A 16,598-nucleotide genomic window follows, 5' to 3' on the forward strand; every position below is an offset into this window, starting at 1 on the left:
TCTACACCTGGGATATGGATAGCTGATAGGTGGCAAGAGTGAAACTCTGCCCAACTAATTATCTTTGAGACTTCTAACATCGCTAGGGAACTCCTTGTTCCCCCTTGATGGTTGATGTAAGCCACAGTCGTGATGTTGTCCGACTGAAATTTGATGAACCTCATTGTCGCTAGCTGAGGCCAAGCCTGAAGAGCATTGAATATCGCTCTCAGTTCCAGAATGTCTATTGGAAGGAGTGTCTCCTCCTGAGTCCACGATCCCTGAGCCTTCAGAGAGTTCCAGACTGCCCCCCAGCCTAGAAGGCTGGCATCTGTCATTACAATTGTCCAATCTGGCCTGCGAAAGGTCATTCCCTTGGACAGATGGACCCGAGATAGCCACCAGGGAAGAGAATCCCTGGTCTCTTGATCCAGATTTAGTAGAGGGGACAAATCTGTGTAATCCCCATTCCACTGACTGAGCATGCATAGTTGCAGCGGTCTGAGATGTAGACGTGCAAACGGCACTATGTCCATTGCCGCTACCATTAAGCCGATTACTTCCATACACTGAGCCACCGAAGGGCGAGAAGTGGAATAAAGAACACGGCAGGAATTTAGAAGTTTTGATAACCTGGACTCTGTCAGGTAAATCCTCATTTCTACAGAATCTATTAGAGTTCCCAGAAAGGAGACTCTTGTGAGAGGGGATAGAGAACTCTTTTCCTCGTTCACCTTCCACCCATGCGAACTTAGTAAGGCCAGAACAATGTCCGTATGAGACATGGCAATTTGGAAATTTGACGCCTGTATCAGAATGTCGTCTAAATAAGGGGCCACTGCTATGCGCCGCAGTCGTAGGACCGCCAGAAGTGAACCCAGAACCTTTGTAAAGATTCTTGGGGCTGTAGCTAACCCAAAGGGAAGAGCTACAAACTGGTAATGCCTGTTCAGGAAGGCAAACTTGAGAAACCGATGATGATCTTTGTGTATCAGAATGTGAAGATAAGCATCCTTTAAATCCACTGTAGTCATGTATTGACCCTCCTGGATCATAGGTAGGATGGTACGAATAGTCTCCATCTTGAATGATGGAACTCTGAGGAATTTGTTTAAAATTTTGAGATCTAAAATTGGTCTGAAGGTTCCCTCTTTTTTGGGAACCACAAACAGATTTGAGTAAAATCCCTGTCCTTGTTCCTCCTGTGGAACAGGATGGATCACTCCCATAACTAGGAGGTCTTGAACACAGTGTAAGAATGCCTCTCTCTTTATCTGGTTTGCAGATAATTGTGAAAGGTGAAATCTCCCTTTTGGAGGAGAAGCTTTGAAGTTCAGAAGATATCCCTGGGATACAATTTCCAACGCCCAGGGATCCTGGACATCTCTTGCCCAAGCCTGGGCGAAGAGCGAAAGTCTGCCCCCTACTAGATCCGTTACCGGATAGGGGGCTGATACTTCATGCTGACTTAGGGGCAGCAGCAGGCTTTTTGGCCTGCTTACCTTTGTTCCAGGTCTGGTTAGGTCTCCAGACCGACTTGGACTAGGCAAAAGTTCCCTCTTGTTTTGCATTAGAGGAAGTTGATGCCGTACTCGCCTTGAAGTTTCGAAAGGCACGAAAATTAGTCTGTCTGGCCATTGATTTGGACCTATCCTGAGGAAGGGCATGACCTTTTCCTCCAGTGATATCAGAAATGATCTCCTTCAAACCAGGCCCAAATAGGGTTTGCCCCTTGAAGGGAATGTTAAGCAGCTTAGACTTTGAAGTAACGTCAGCTGACCACGATTTAAGCCATAGCGCCCTGCGCACTTGAATAGCAAAACCAGAATTCTTAGCCGTTAGTTTAGTCAAATGAACAATGGCATCAGAAACAAAAGAATTGGCTAGCTTAAGTGCTCTAAGCTTGTCAAGTATGTCATCCAATGGGGTCTCTACCTGTAAAGCCTCTTCCAGAGACTCAAACCAGAAAGCCGCAGCAGCAGTGACTGGGGCAATGCATGCAAGGGGCTGTAGAATAAAACCTTGTTGAATAAACATTTTTTTAAGGCAACCCTCTAACTTTTTATCCATTGGATCTGAGAAAGCACAATTGTCCTCGACAGGGATAGTAGTACGCTTAGCTAGAGTAGAAACTGCTCCCTCCACCTAAGGGTAAAAATAGGAGGGGGAGAGAACGGCACACCTGATCTATCCCATTCCTTAGTAATAATTTCTGTAAACCTTTTAGGTATTGGAAAAATATCAGTGCACACCGGCACTGCATAGTATTTGTCCAATCTACACAATTTTTCTGGCACTGCAATTGTATCACAGTCATTCAGAGCAGCTAAAACCTCCCTGAGCAACAGGCGGAGGTGTTTAAGCTTAAATTTAAATGTAGACATATCAGAATCAGGTTGAATCTTTTTCCCTGAATCAGAAACATCACCCACAGAAAGAAGCTCTCCTTCCTCAGCTTCTGTATATTGTGAGGGAGTATCAGACATAGCTCTTAAAGCGGCAGTATGCTCTGTATTTCTTCTAACTCCAGAGCTGTCTCGCTTTCCTCTAAACCCAGGTAGTCTGGATAATACCGCTGACAGGGGATTGTCCATGACCGCCGCCATGTCTTGTAAAGTAAACGCTATGGGCGCACTAGATGTACTTGGCGCCATTAGAGCGTGAGTCCCTTGAGCGTGAGTCAAAGGGTCTGACACGTGGGGCGAGTTAGTCGGCATAACTTCCCCCTCGTCAGATTCCTCTGGTGATAAATTTTTTAAAGACAGAATATGATCTTTATTACTTAAAGTGAAATCAGTACATTTGGTACACATTCTAAGAGGGGGTTCCACCATGGCTTCTAAACATAATGAACAAGGAGTTTCCTCTATGTCAGACATGTTTAAACAGACTAACAATGAGACCAGCAAGCTTGGAATACACTTTAAATCAAGTTAACAAGCAAAAAATAAAAACAGTACTGTGCCTTTAAGAGAAACAAATTTTGTCAGAATTTGAAAAACAGTGAAAAAAAGCAGTAAATCAAACAAATTTTTTTCAGTGTGTATAATAAGCTAACAGAGCATTGCACCCACTTGCAAATGGATGATTAACCCCTTAGCTCAAAAAACGGATCAAAAAAACGATATAGATGTTTTTAACAGTCACACCAAACTGCCACAGCCTTGCTGTGGGCCTACCTTTCCAAACAAACGACTTTGGAAAGCCTAAGAGCCCTTTAGAGATGTCCTATAGCATTCAGGGGACTCCTGGAGGAAGCTGGATGTCTCAGTCTGTAAAAGTTACTGCGCAAAAAAGCGCTAAATTAGGCCCCTCCCACTCATAGTAACACAGTGGAAGGCCTCAGGAAACTGTTTCTAGGCAAATTTAAGCCAGCCATGTGGAAGAAAACTAGGCCCCAATAACGTTTTATCACCAAAGTATATATAAAAACGTTTAAACATGCCAGCAAACGTTTTATATTGTAAATATATGAGTATTACCTCAAAAAGTAAGCATGATACCAGTCGCTATTAAATCACTGTATTCAGGCTTACCTTACATAAATCTGGTATCAGCAGCATTTACTAGCATTCACATCTTCTAGAAAAAAATGTAACTGCACATACCTCATAGCAGGATGACCTGCACGCCATTCCCCCGCTGAAGTTACCTCTCTCTTCAGTCATGTGTGAGAACAGCAATGGATCTTAGTTACAACCTGCTAAGATCATAGTAATCACAGGCAGATTCTTCTTCTATTTTCTGCCTGGGACAAAATAGTACAACTCCGGTACCATTTTAAAATAATAAAATTTTGATTGAAGAAAAAAGACAACTACGTTATACCACTTCTCTCTTACTACCTCCATGCTTGTTGAGAGTTGCAAGAGAATGACTGGGTATGGCAGTTAGGGGAGGAGCTATATAGCAGCTCTGCTGTGGGTGATCCTCTTGCAACTTCCTGTTGGGAAGGAGAATATCCCACAAGTAATGGATGATCCGTGGACTGGATACACCTTACAAGAGAAAGAAGTACCAGGCCTATTCCATTTTTTAGAAATCATATCAGAAATAGCATCAGGAACTGGAAAAACCTCTGGAATAACCACAGGAGGTTTATAAACAGAATTTAAACGTTTACTAGTTTTAATATCAAGAGGACTAGTTTCCTCCATATCTAATGTAATCAGCACTTCTTTTAACAAAGAACGAATATACTCCATTTTAAATAAATAAGAGGATTTGTCAGTGTCAATATCTGAGGCAGAATCTTCTGAATCAGATAGATCCTCGTCAGAGAAGGACAATGCCGTATGTTGCTGGTCATATGAAATGTCATCAACCTTATGAGAAGTTTTAAAAGACCTTTTACGTTTATTAGAAGGCGGAATGGCAGACAAAGCCTTCTGAATAGAATCAGCAATAAATTTTAAAGCAACAGGTAATGAACTACTACTGATAGATACATTCTCTGCATGTAAAAGTTTATCATGACAACTATTGCAAACCACAGCTGGAGGTATAACCCCCACAAGTTTACAACAAATGCACTTAGCTTTGGTAGAACTGTTATCAGACCTCAGGGTTCCATCAGTGATTTCTGAGACAGGATCAGATTGAGGCATCTTGCAAATGCAAGAGAAAAAAACAACATATAAAGCAAAATTATCAATTTCCTTATATGGCAGTTTCAGGAATGGGAAAAAATGCAAACAGCATAGCCCTCTGACATAGAAAAAAGGCAGGAGGCAAATAGAAACGGGGTCTTAAATAAAGAAAATATTTGGCGCCAAGTATGACACTCGCGTCATAGATGACACAACCTTGAGAAAGGACTCACGTCAACTAAGACGCCGGAAATGCCGAATTTGCGTCAATGAACATAACTTTGCGCCAAGAATGACGCAATAAACTCTGGAATTTTGCACCCTCGCGAGCCTAATTCTGCCCGCAAATTTAAAAGACAGTCAATTGGAAAAAGAGACTATACCCTAGGTAAGATTTTTTTTTTATATAAAAAAAAGCATTTCCCAGATATGAAACTGACAGTCTGCAAAAGGAAATATACTGAAAACCTGAATCATGGCAAATATAAGTACAATACATATATTTAGAACTTTATATAAAAACAAAGTGCCAACCCATAGCTGAGAGTGTCTTAAGTAATGAAAACATACTTGTCATGAGCGCTTCCGTTCATCGCCGTGTCGCCGCGGCTCCCGGAACTCCTCTGTGTCTCTGACGTCATGTTGCTTAGCAACATGACGCTTTCTCTCACACCCCTCTGATGACGGTTACGCTCCTGCCCTTTAAATCTCGGCGGGAGATCTGAATCTGGGCCCGTTTGTTTGTTTCCCTGGATTGTGAGTACCATATCAGTTTTATTCTTCTGTGTACCGACTTCTGCCTGCCTGACCAAGCCTCTTGCCTAATCCCTACTTGCTGATATTTGGACATTGACTTCTGCCTGCCTGACCTTGCCTGTAGCTATTACCCTTTTGCTGACACTTGGATGCCGACTTCTGCTTGCCTGACCCTGTCTTTTGCCTATACCTTTTGCTGATATTTGGATGCCGACTTCTGCCTGCCTGACCTTGCTTTGGCCTTTACCTTTAAACCTATTCTTTGTTAAACAAGACCTGCTTAAAGGGACATTTTACTTTTACAAGCTGCAAAAGAGAACTTTGCCTTTCTGTTTGTTATACACCTGCTTAAAAGGGACATTTACTTTTACAAGCTGCAAAAGAGAACTTTGCCTTTCTGTTTGTTATACACCTGCTTAAAAGGGACATTTACTTTTACAAGCTGCAAAAGAGAACTTTGCCTTTCTGTTTGTTATAAACCTGCTTAAAGGGACATTATACTTTTACAAGCTGCAAAAGAGAACTTTGCCTTTCTGTTTGTTATACACCTGCTTAAAAGGGACATTTACTTTTACAAGCTGCAAAAGAGAACTTTGCCTTTCTGTTTGTTATAAACCTGCTTAAAGGGACATTATACTTTTACAAGCTGCAAAAGAGAACTTTTCCTTTGTTTTACAAGCCTGCTAAAGAGGACCTTTTTCAGAAGCTTCAAAGTAAGAGCATTTCCTTTTTGTTCTTTGTACTACTTAAAGGGACGTTTTATCCTTTGTGGCTTTCCTGCATTCTGGAACAATATTCATTTTTGTTATCTTCTAATCTGCTTCCTGAGTGGGTCACGTCCTGGATATTTCTCAGTGTGCTAGCGTGTGCTTTCAATTCACGCTAGCAGTTGGGTTACATCCCGGATTGATTCCAGAGCGGCTGACATTACAAACGGGCCATAAAAATGGACCCCACTGAATTATCTATGGCCGTGGCTCACCAGGGACAGCTCTTGGGTTCTCATGCCACTCACTTGCAGTCTCTGGACACTAAACTTGATCAAATTACTGCTCTATTACAAAATTTGGTTGCTACCACACCTCCCAATCCTAATCCCAATCCAAATCCGATTGAGGCATTACCTCCTCCGATTCCTAACAATCAGTCTCAGGTACAACTAAGTCCCAGGATTCCTCTTCCGGATAAATATGATGGGAATCCTGAAGAATGTAGAGGCTTTTTGAATCAATGCCGTCTTCATTTCCGAAATAGCCCTACTCTCTTTGCTACTGCCTCTTCTAGAATCACGTTTCTTATTTCCTTAATGAAAGGAAAAGCCTTGGCTTGGGTGTCACCTTTGCTAGAAAAGAATGATCCTATACTGTTGGATGTTGATACATTTCTATCTACATTCTCAAACGTATTCGATAAACCTGGAAGGTCATCCGCTGCTGAAGCAACTCTCCTGGATTTACGTCAAGGAAATCAACCAGTCTCTCAATATGCAATTGAGTTCCGCACCCTTGCCTCTGAAACCACTTGGAATCAGGGAGCACTCAGAGCCGCTTTCCGTAAAGGACTTTCTGAGCGTCTCAAGGATGAATTGGTGTATCGTGAACTTCCAGAGTCCTTAGAAGCCTTAATAAATCTCTGTATCTGTCTCGACGCCAGGTTTCGTGAACGCCAACAAGAAAAGGATAGAACACAGAGGACTGCCACTCGAACTCCTTTTCGTTTAGCTCCTCGTTCTTCTAGTCCAGTCACTCCAGCCTCTCCTACTACTGATCAGGCTGAACCCATGGAAGTAGGAAGTATAAAATTAACTGAGACTGAACGCTTAAGAAGACGGACTCTTGGCTTATGTCTGTACTGTGGCCTTAAAGGACATTTATTAAGGGATTGTCCTACTAGGCCAGTAAAAGCCAGGGCTTAACTCTAGTCCAGGGAACTGAGTTAAGCCAAAATAGTGGTCATTCCCTATACAAGAAACTCTTTGTTCCAGTAACTCTTCTAATTGGACAAAAGAAGATCTATACCCAAGCCCTAATTGATTCTGGTGCTGGAGGTGTGTTCATTGACTCTACATTTGTTTCTACTCATTCTATACCCTTACTAAAGAAGGAGTATTCCATTTCAGTCTCTACGGTCAGTGGAGATCCTTTGGGTTCTGGATACATTCAGTTTTCTACTCAACCCTTAATCCTCACCGTAGGAATACTTCATTCTGAGACAATTTGTTTCGATGTCATTCCCACTCCGCAATTTCCCATTATCTTGGGATTACCCTGGCTCCAGATTCACAATCCCATTTTTTCTTGGACTTTCGGTGAACTCACTTCCTGGGGATCTACATGCCAGACTAAATGTCTTCAAGAGATTACTAAGTTACCACTCACTATTGCTCTCACAGTTGAAACTCCGGAATCCTTACCTATGCATTACCATGACTTTGTGGATGTCTTCTCCAAAAAAGAAGCGGAACGTCTTCCTCCTCATCGCCCTTTTGATTGTCCCATTGACCTCCTTCCTGGGGCTGCCTATCCTCGAGGCAAAACATATCCACTTTCTAAACCAGAAAACATGGCTCTGGAAGAATATATAAAAGACAATCTGGCTAGAGGATTTATTCGACCCTCCTCTTCCCCTGTAGGGGCTGGTTTCTTTTTTGTGGGAAAAAAGGATGGCGGATTAAGACCCTGTATTGATTATCGTGGATTGAATCAGATTACCATCAAGAACAGTTATCCTCTGCCCCTTATTCCTGAACTTTTTACTTATCTTCAGGGAGCCACCATTTTCACCAAACTCGACCTACGTGGTGCATACAACTTGATCCGTATACGCAAAGGAGATGAGTGGAAGACTGCCTTTAACACTCGATTTGGGCATTATGAATATTTGGTCATGCCCTTTGGGCTATGCAATGCTCCGGCGGTTTTCCAGCATTTTGTAAATGAGATCTTTCGTGATTTTTTGAATATTTTTGTTATCATATACCTGGACGACATCTTAATTTTTTCTCAGAACCACCAAGATCATGTGCACCACGTCAAGAAAGTACTTCAACGTCTAAGAGAATTCCATCTGTTTGCTAAACTGGAGAAATGTTCTTTCCATCAAAAAATCATACCCTTTCTGGGTTATGTAATATCGGCATCTGGATTCGAAATGGACCCTACTAAACTTTCTGCCATTTTGGATTGGCCTAGACCTGATTCTTTGAAGGCTTTACAACGTTTCCTAGGCTTCGCCAATTATTACAGAAAGTTCATCAAGAATTTTGCTACTATTACTTCTCCTCTTACTTCTCTCACAAGAAAAGGACAAAACTGTAAAGTATGGCCGTCTGAGGCTATAGAAGCTTTTGAATCTCTCAAAGAAGCTTTTTCCTCAGCTCCTATCCTTCGTCATCCAAATCCTGAGTTTCAATTTATTCTGGAGGTGGATGCTTCCTCTGTTGCTGCTGGAGCGGTTCTGTCTCAACGAATACCAGAGACTGGAAGGATTCATCCTGTTGCTTTTTTCTCTAAAAAATTCACTCCTTCCGAATTTAACTATGACGTAGGGAATAAAGAGTTGCTTGCCATCAAGATGGCATTGGATGAATGGAGACATTGGCTGGAAGGTACTTCTTTGCCATTTACTATACTTACTGATCATAAGAACCTTCTGTATCTCCAAACAGCCAAACGACTAAATTCCAGGCAAGCACGCTGGTCCTTATTCTTCTCTCGGTTTCACTATAATTTGTCTTACATACCTGGTTCAAAAAATATTAAAGCAGACGCACTTTCCAGACAATTTCAAGATACCCCAGTTCCTGAGTCTGGTACCATTCTCCAACCTCATGAAGTCATTGCCCAGTTAACAACTTCTTGGTTACAAGAATTACAGTCCGCTCAAGAGCGTCTTCCTTTGTCCTGTAAACCTCCCAATGGTTTACTCTTTGTTCCTGAACGCCTTCGTTCCAAGATTTTATTTTGGGCTCATGATAGTCCCCTTTCTGGACATCCTGGCATCAGTATTACCACTCGAAACCTCAAACAACATGTCTGGTGGCCTACACTCTTTCAAGATGTGAAGGATTACGTCTCAGTATGCACACAATGTGCCATGAACAAAACTCCACGCCAACTTCCTTCAGGATTACTCCAACCATTGCCTATACCTCACCAGCCTTGGACTCATGTATCCATGGACTTTATTACCGATCTTCCCTTGTCCACTGGGAACAATACTATCTGGGTGGTGGTCGACAGGTTCACTAAGACGGCTCATTTTGTACCCTTGCCAGGATTACCATCTGCCAAAAGACTCTCTGAACTTTTTATTCTACATATTGTAAGAATCCATGGATTTCCTCTTGATATTGTTTCAGATAGAGGGGTACAATTCGTTTCTCGATTTTGGAGGTCACTTTGTAAACATTTTGGTACTACTATATCTCTCTCTACTTCTCACCACCCACAATCGAATGGTCAGACTGAAAGAGTAAACCAGTGTCTTGAAACATATCTTAGACATTATGTGGATCATTATCATTCTAACTGGACTTCTTACCTTCCTTTGGCTGAATTGGCCCATAATGCCCGGTACAATTCCTCCCTTCAGACTTCTCCTTTTCATGCAGCTTACGGATATCAGCCTAGGACGTTCCCTTTGCATACTTCCTCCACAGTGAATCCTGCTTCTGATCTTACAGCCCGAAGATTAACTCGACATTGGCAGAAGATACATCGTATTCTTTCTGTAACTTCTAGACGTTACAAGTTCTTTTCGGATCTTCGACGGAAAAAGGCTCCCAAATATCGCCCTGGCGATAAAGTTTGGATTTCCTCTCGATTTCTTCGCCTGAAACAACCTTCTAACAAATTGGGACCACGATATGTGGGTCCTTTCCGAATACTGGGTCAGGTATGTTCCACTGCTTATCGGGTAGCTTTACCCAAGTCTCTCAAAGTCCATCCGGTATTCCATGTTTCTCTTTTAAAACCTGTGATGATTAACAGGTATTCTAAGCCTTTTTCTAAACCTCCACCGTTATTGGTGCATGGACATCCTGAGTTTGAGATCAGCCATATTCTAGATTCCAAATTGCGGGGCAAGAAATTGTATTATCTCATTCATTGGAAGGGTTATCCAGTCACGGAACGTTCTTGGGAACCTGCTCATCAAGTAAATGCTCCAATATTGGTCAAGACCTTCCACAAGACTCATCCTGATAGACCTGGTCCTGTCCCCCGGAGGGGCCCTTGAGGAGGGGGTGCTGTCATGAGCGCTTCCGTTCATCGCCGTGTCGCCGCGGCTCCCGGAACTCCTCTGTGTCTCTGACGTCATGTTGCTTAGCAACATGACGCTTTCTCTCACACCCCTCTGATGACGGTTACGCTCCTGCCCTTTAAATCTCGGCGGGAGATCTGAATCTGGGCCCGTTTGTTTGTTTCCCTGGATTGTGAGTACCATATCAGTTTTATTCTTCTGTGTACCGACTTCTGCCTGCCTGACCAAGCCTCTTGCCTAATCCCTACTTGCTGATATTTGGACATTGACTTCTGCCTGCCTGACCTTGCCTGTAGCTATTACCCTTTTGCTGACACTTGGATGCCGACTTCTGCTTGCCTGACCCTGTCTTTTGCCTATACCTTTTGCTGATATTTGGATGCCGACTTCTGCCTGCCTGACCTTGCTTTGGCCTTTACCTTTAAACCTATTCTTTGTTAAACAAGACCTGCTTAAAGGGACATTTTACTTTTACAAGCTGCAAAAGAGAACTTTGCCTTTCTGTTTGTTATACACCTGCTTAAAAGGGACATTTACTTTTACAAGCTGCAAAAGAGAACTTTGCCTTTCTGTTTGTTATACACCTGCTTAAAAGGGACATTTACTTTTACAAGCTGCAAAAGAGAACTTTGCCTTTCTGTTTGTTATAAACCTGCTTAAAGGGACATTATACTTTTACAAGCTGCAAAAGAGAACTTTGCCTTTCTGTTTGTTATACACCTGCTTAAAAGGGACATTTACTTTTACAAGCTGCAAAAGAGAACTTTGCCTTTCTGTTTGTTATAAACCTGCTTAAAGGGACATTATACTTTTACAAGCTGCAAAAGAGAACTTTTCCTTTGTTTTACAAGCCTGCTAAAGAGGACCTTTTTCAGAAGCTTCAAAGTAAGAGCATTTCCTTTTTGTTCTTTGTACTACTTAAAGGGACGTTTTATCCTTTGTGGCTTTCCTGCATTCTGGAACAATATTCATTTTTGTTATCTTCTAATCTGCTTCCTGAGTGGGTCACGTCCTGGATATTTCTCAGTGTGCTAGCGTGTGCTTTCAATTCACGCTAGCAGTTGGGTTACATCCCGGATTGATTCCAGAGCGGCTGACAATACTTACCCAAAGAAACCCATCCACATATAGCAGATAGCCAAACCAGTACTGAAACGGTTATCAGTAGAGGAAATGGAATATGAGAGTATATTGTCCATCTGAAAAGGGAGGTAGGAGATGAATCTCTATGACCGATAACAGAGAACCTATGAAATAGATCTCCCGTGAGGAAAACCATTGCATTCAATAGGTGATACTCCCTTCACATCCCTCTGACATTCACTGTACTCTGAGAGGAATCGGGCTTCAAAATGCTGAGAAGCACATATCAACGTAGAAATCTTAGCACAAACTTACTTCACCACCTCCATAGGAGGCAAAGTTTGTAAAACTGAATTGTGGGTGTGGTGAGGGGTGTATTTATAGGCATTTTGAGGTTTGGGAAACTTTACCCCTCCTGGTAGGATTGTATATCCCATACGTCACTAGCTCATGGACTCTTGCCAATTACATGAAAGATATATATATATATATATATACATACTTTAAATAGGTATCCCCTTCCCTTTTCTCCTTGATGGATCTCCTAAAGGTACATTCTAGTCAAAATTAAACTTTCATGATTTAGGGCATGCAATTTTAAACAACTTTCCATCCATTTTGCTTTGTTTCACTTTGTATTCTTTGTTGAAAGCTAAACCTAGGTAGGCTCATATGCTTATTTCTAATCCCTTAAAAGCCACTACTTATCTAAGTTCATTTTGACAGTTTCTCACAGCTAGACAATGCTAGTGTATTTGTGTCATATAGAAAATATTGTGCTCAATTTCATAGTTATTTATAAGTCAGCACTGATTGGCTAAAGTGTAATTCTGTCAAAAGAACTGAAATAAGGGGGCAGTCTGCAGAAGCTTCGATACAAGGTAATCACAGAGGTAAAATGTATATTAAAGGGCAGTCTACACTAAAATTGTTATTGTTTAAAAAGATAGATAACGCCTTTACTACCCATTCCCCAGCTTTACACAACCCACATTGTTATATTACATTTCTGCCTGTTTCCAAGGCTCTGTTGTCAGCCTCTTAATCACATTCTTTTTTTATTTGCTTTTCACAACAGGAGACTGCTAGTTCATATGGGCCATATAGATAACAATGTGTTCACGCCCGAGGAGTTATTTAAGATTTAGCACACTAACACAGCTAAAATGCAAGTCAATGGATAATAAAAAAAAAGTCATGTGATCAGGGGGCTGTCAGAAGATGCTTAGATACAAGGTAATCACAGAGGTAAACAGTGTATTAATATAAATGTGTTGGTTATGCAAAACTGGGGAATGGGTAATAAAGAGGATTATCTATCTTTTTAAACAATTACAATTCTGGAGTATATAAAGCTGCTCTTTATAAGACAGTCTCTCAGACTCCAGTTGCAGTGTTTTGACACATTTATTAAAACATCTTATAGCAGAATGCATAAACTTCAGCTCTTGTTGCAGTAAATGTCCTTGTAACTGTCTTACTCATCAACAAACTATTTCCTGCTGAACTGCAGTGTAACATATATTAAACTTCCCCCTGGAACCAAACACTCTCTTTTTTGGTTCTATACATATTGATACATCTTTTACCTTTTTGGGGAAATGGCAATCACTATCTCTTTAAATTCCTGTAGTAATATGAATCCCGAGATGCATCTTTCATTGGTGCTAAATATTTAGATATTCTGGTTTTTGGATATGTATGTATGTATTGGGTACTTGTAAAGTGCTGCTAATCACTTGTAAGGGTCTCAAGGCGCTGCTCATTTTATCGACCTTGGAAGGATGAAAGACCTTGCCGGGGATCGAACCTGCAACCCTTGGATTGCTACAGAGCTCAGCCACAGTGCCTTAGCATGCTGAGCTATCTGTCCGGCATCTGAGTTATCTCATCTCCCATGTCTGGTCTAGGTGTTTCTGAATCCCTGTGGTTGTTCTGACAGGACTCTGTTGTCATCTTGCAGCCTTTCCCTGTCTGATATTTCATTATTTGTTTCTTCTTGCCCTTCTTCTTCAGAGTTATTTGTCATTAATGGTTGGTTTGTATTTTCAATGTGAGATTCCTCTTGGGTGCTAGTCTGGGTCCTTACTGGAGGCCTGTAGCGTCCAGTGCCTATCAGATGCCTCCTATTTCTCCTCAGGATCGGTCCTGACTCTGTCACCACTTCATATGACCTGATTCCCACAGGAGCTCTTAGGCAAGCCTTCCGCCACTCTTTTCCTTGGTTTGTTTGCGGTTGTATCCACACCTATTTACCAACATTTAGAGGCCACAGGTCTTTGGCTCCCTTGTTATATTGAGCAGCTTGCAATGAACGCTGCTTACTGCACAGGATTTGGTGCCTGTCATTCAACACTTGATCCTGTATTATCAGATTCCCTCTCATTGGAAGTAACTATTTGGTCCTTCGACCCATCAGTCTTTAAACAGGACTGCTCTTCATGCCTTGTATTGGTGTGTTGCGATGATCCAAAAATGCTAGATAAGGATAATTTCCAGAAGACACAGCTTTTTGCAGTAGTCTTTTGGCTGTCTTTACTGTCGACTCTACTTTCCAATTGCTTTGAGGGTATCGTGGTGAAAGGGCCGGTGCAAGGATTTTTTCTACACAGGCGAAGGTGCAATTTGACGCCCCCCCACCGTATGTATGTGTATGTATATATACCCTCTGACGGAATGAAAACAGTTTCACGAAACGCATAAGGGCACGCCCACTTGTGACGTCACTTCAGGTCCAGCGAGACCACAACGCTCCAGAGCGCTTCACAGCAAAAGTGAATCCAGCGCCATCCTATCTAGTGGAAAACCTGAGAAGGAATAAAACCACCTTATCCTTTCAAGAACTACATCAGGTACTCTCCACCAACTGTATTTACTAATACTCTGCAAAAAGGAACTTCACATTTCAAACCAATGGAACACGTTGTGACTTTTATTTGTTTGTGAAAAATAAGTCATTTATCCAAATCGCCTTCTTTGTGGACAGAAGTTTCTTCAAGTCTCTACACAAGCACTAACTAATACCAACTTGAGACTTTTTAATCATTAGCACTGACACTGGTTGTTTGTGCTCAAATAAAGGCTAATAATTTTTCATCAGCTACTAGTATTTGATTCATTTTCTAAAAAGGCATCTACCATACCCCAGATAGGGGAAGTTTATTATTATTTCCCCATTAAGGCGACAATACAATACTGGAAAAGAAAGGATTCGACCTACATCATACAGATGAAATTCATCACTGGAAATTAAAGTTACCATACTCCACAGAGGAGAAGCACTTAGGCACAAGAAATAAAGAAATATTGAATCCCATATGTACCACCAAGACAAACATCTTTAACACAGATAGGGATTAATTCCCTCCAAGGCTCCTCACATACCTCACATGTTTGAGGTTTAAAAAGGTGAGCAACATTTCTTACTCTTTTGCAATATACTGTAAACTAGTATATTCATACTGCACCATAAATTGTTCTCTTTTTTATGTTTCCTCCACTCTACGAGTGCTATAGTTTGGAACCCTCAACTCCTATATATATATAGTTGTTATTTAATATGTATTATTCATAATCCTATCCATGTCACTCCATGAATTATGATTATTTTTTTTCCAGCAGCAACCATAGCTATAGCAGCTCCCCCCACCCAAAAATTACACCTGGGGTTCTTTCTTCACATAAGTGAAATGATCATGTCTATGTGCATAGGCTGAGGGGCTCTATAGGGACTCAGACTAATGTGTAGTGCTAGTAGTGTTGTTGAAAGAAAAAAAAGTGGTACCGTTAGATTTTATATGAAAAAAATATATTTAAAAAAGGAAACTGTGGTCTGTGACAGTGTTATATATAGCAATATCATTAGCTTTGTCGATTTAGAAATAAATAATTATACAGCCAGCCAGAAATTCTTATAAATAAATTATTCGCCAAAACTCCAATCTACCTCTCTCGCTGTCTGTCTTTCAGTACCGGGAAGCCGGTCTCTCTGGCCATCTGGGTGGGTTGGTGGCAGTCCCTCACATGCGTGGCTCAGCCTCAAAGTGTGACAATAACACTCATAAGGTGCCAGCATCCTCACACGTTTGTTTCCCTCTATCAGCTCCACCGCTGTCTGCCTGAGCCGCCTCCAGCCTCTCACGTAACTCACTGACTGACAGACAGAATCTGTGCATGTGATGCACAGATAGTCTCTCAGTCAGATAGGCGGCCATTACGCTGAGTGCCGATGCGCAACAGCGCAAGTGAGTCGACTCAAGCTCTCTCTGAACTGCCCACTGCCAGTGGGTGCCCTCACACGCCCTCCTCCTGACCCCTGCCCATGATACATAATAATGCAAGTGTGAAGTGTCTGGACAATGTCCGACTCCTGAGTGACAGTCAGTGAACAGCGTGCCGTGAAAAGTCGCTGTGCGCACATACATTTTTCAATACTCAAGCTGCTTTCAATGCCGGCAGCCAGCAGATCGGCTGCCCCCCTGCTGGGGGCGACATAAGGCAGCTGCCTAGTCTGCCTTATACAAGCGCCGGCCATGACTGGTGACGAGGTAACGTGGTCAAATGCCCAAACCCATACTGAAGTCTTTAAACTCCATTAAAATAAACTGTGGTCCATTATCAGAACATACAGTGTCTGGGATTCCATATCTGGCAAAATGGGCCTTTAATTTTCTTATTACTGTAGTAGATCTTGTACCCTGAAGATGGTCTATCTCCCAGAAGTTAGAGTCATAGTCCACTGTTATTAAATACTCCTTTTCTTGGAATGTGAACAAATCGATGCACAGTTTTTCCCACGGTCTTTTTGGGATCTCATGAGGAACGAATGTCTCTTTCTGTTTAGTATTGAATGAACGGCATATGTCACATTGGTTGATGTATTCTTTTAGCTGTACATTCATTCCTGGCCAGTAAATACACTCCCTGGCT

At 41.8% G+C, this 16,598-nt stretch overlaps 1 protein-coding gene across 1 annotated transcript in view; it reads right to left on the reverse strand.

Moving 5' to 3' along the window:
* The window catches only part of LOC128643243 (ras-related protein Rab-7a-like), a 140,672-nt gene that overhangs the window by 8,954 nt on the left and 115,120 nt on the right, over window positions 1-16,598 (reverse strand). The gene's annotated exons all lie outside the window — the stretch shown is intronic.

The sequence above is a fragment of the Bombina bombina genome, chromosome 12 (assembly GCF_027579735.1).
Source record: "Bombina bombina isolate aBomBom1 chromosome 12, aBomBom1.pri, whole genome shotgun sequence".
Classification (NCBI taxonomy): domain Eukaryota; kingdom Metazoa; phylum Chordata; class Amphibia; order Anura; family Bombinatoridae; genus Bombina; species Bombina bombina.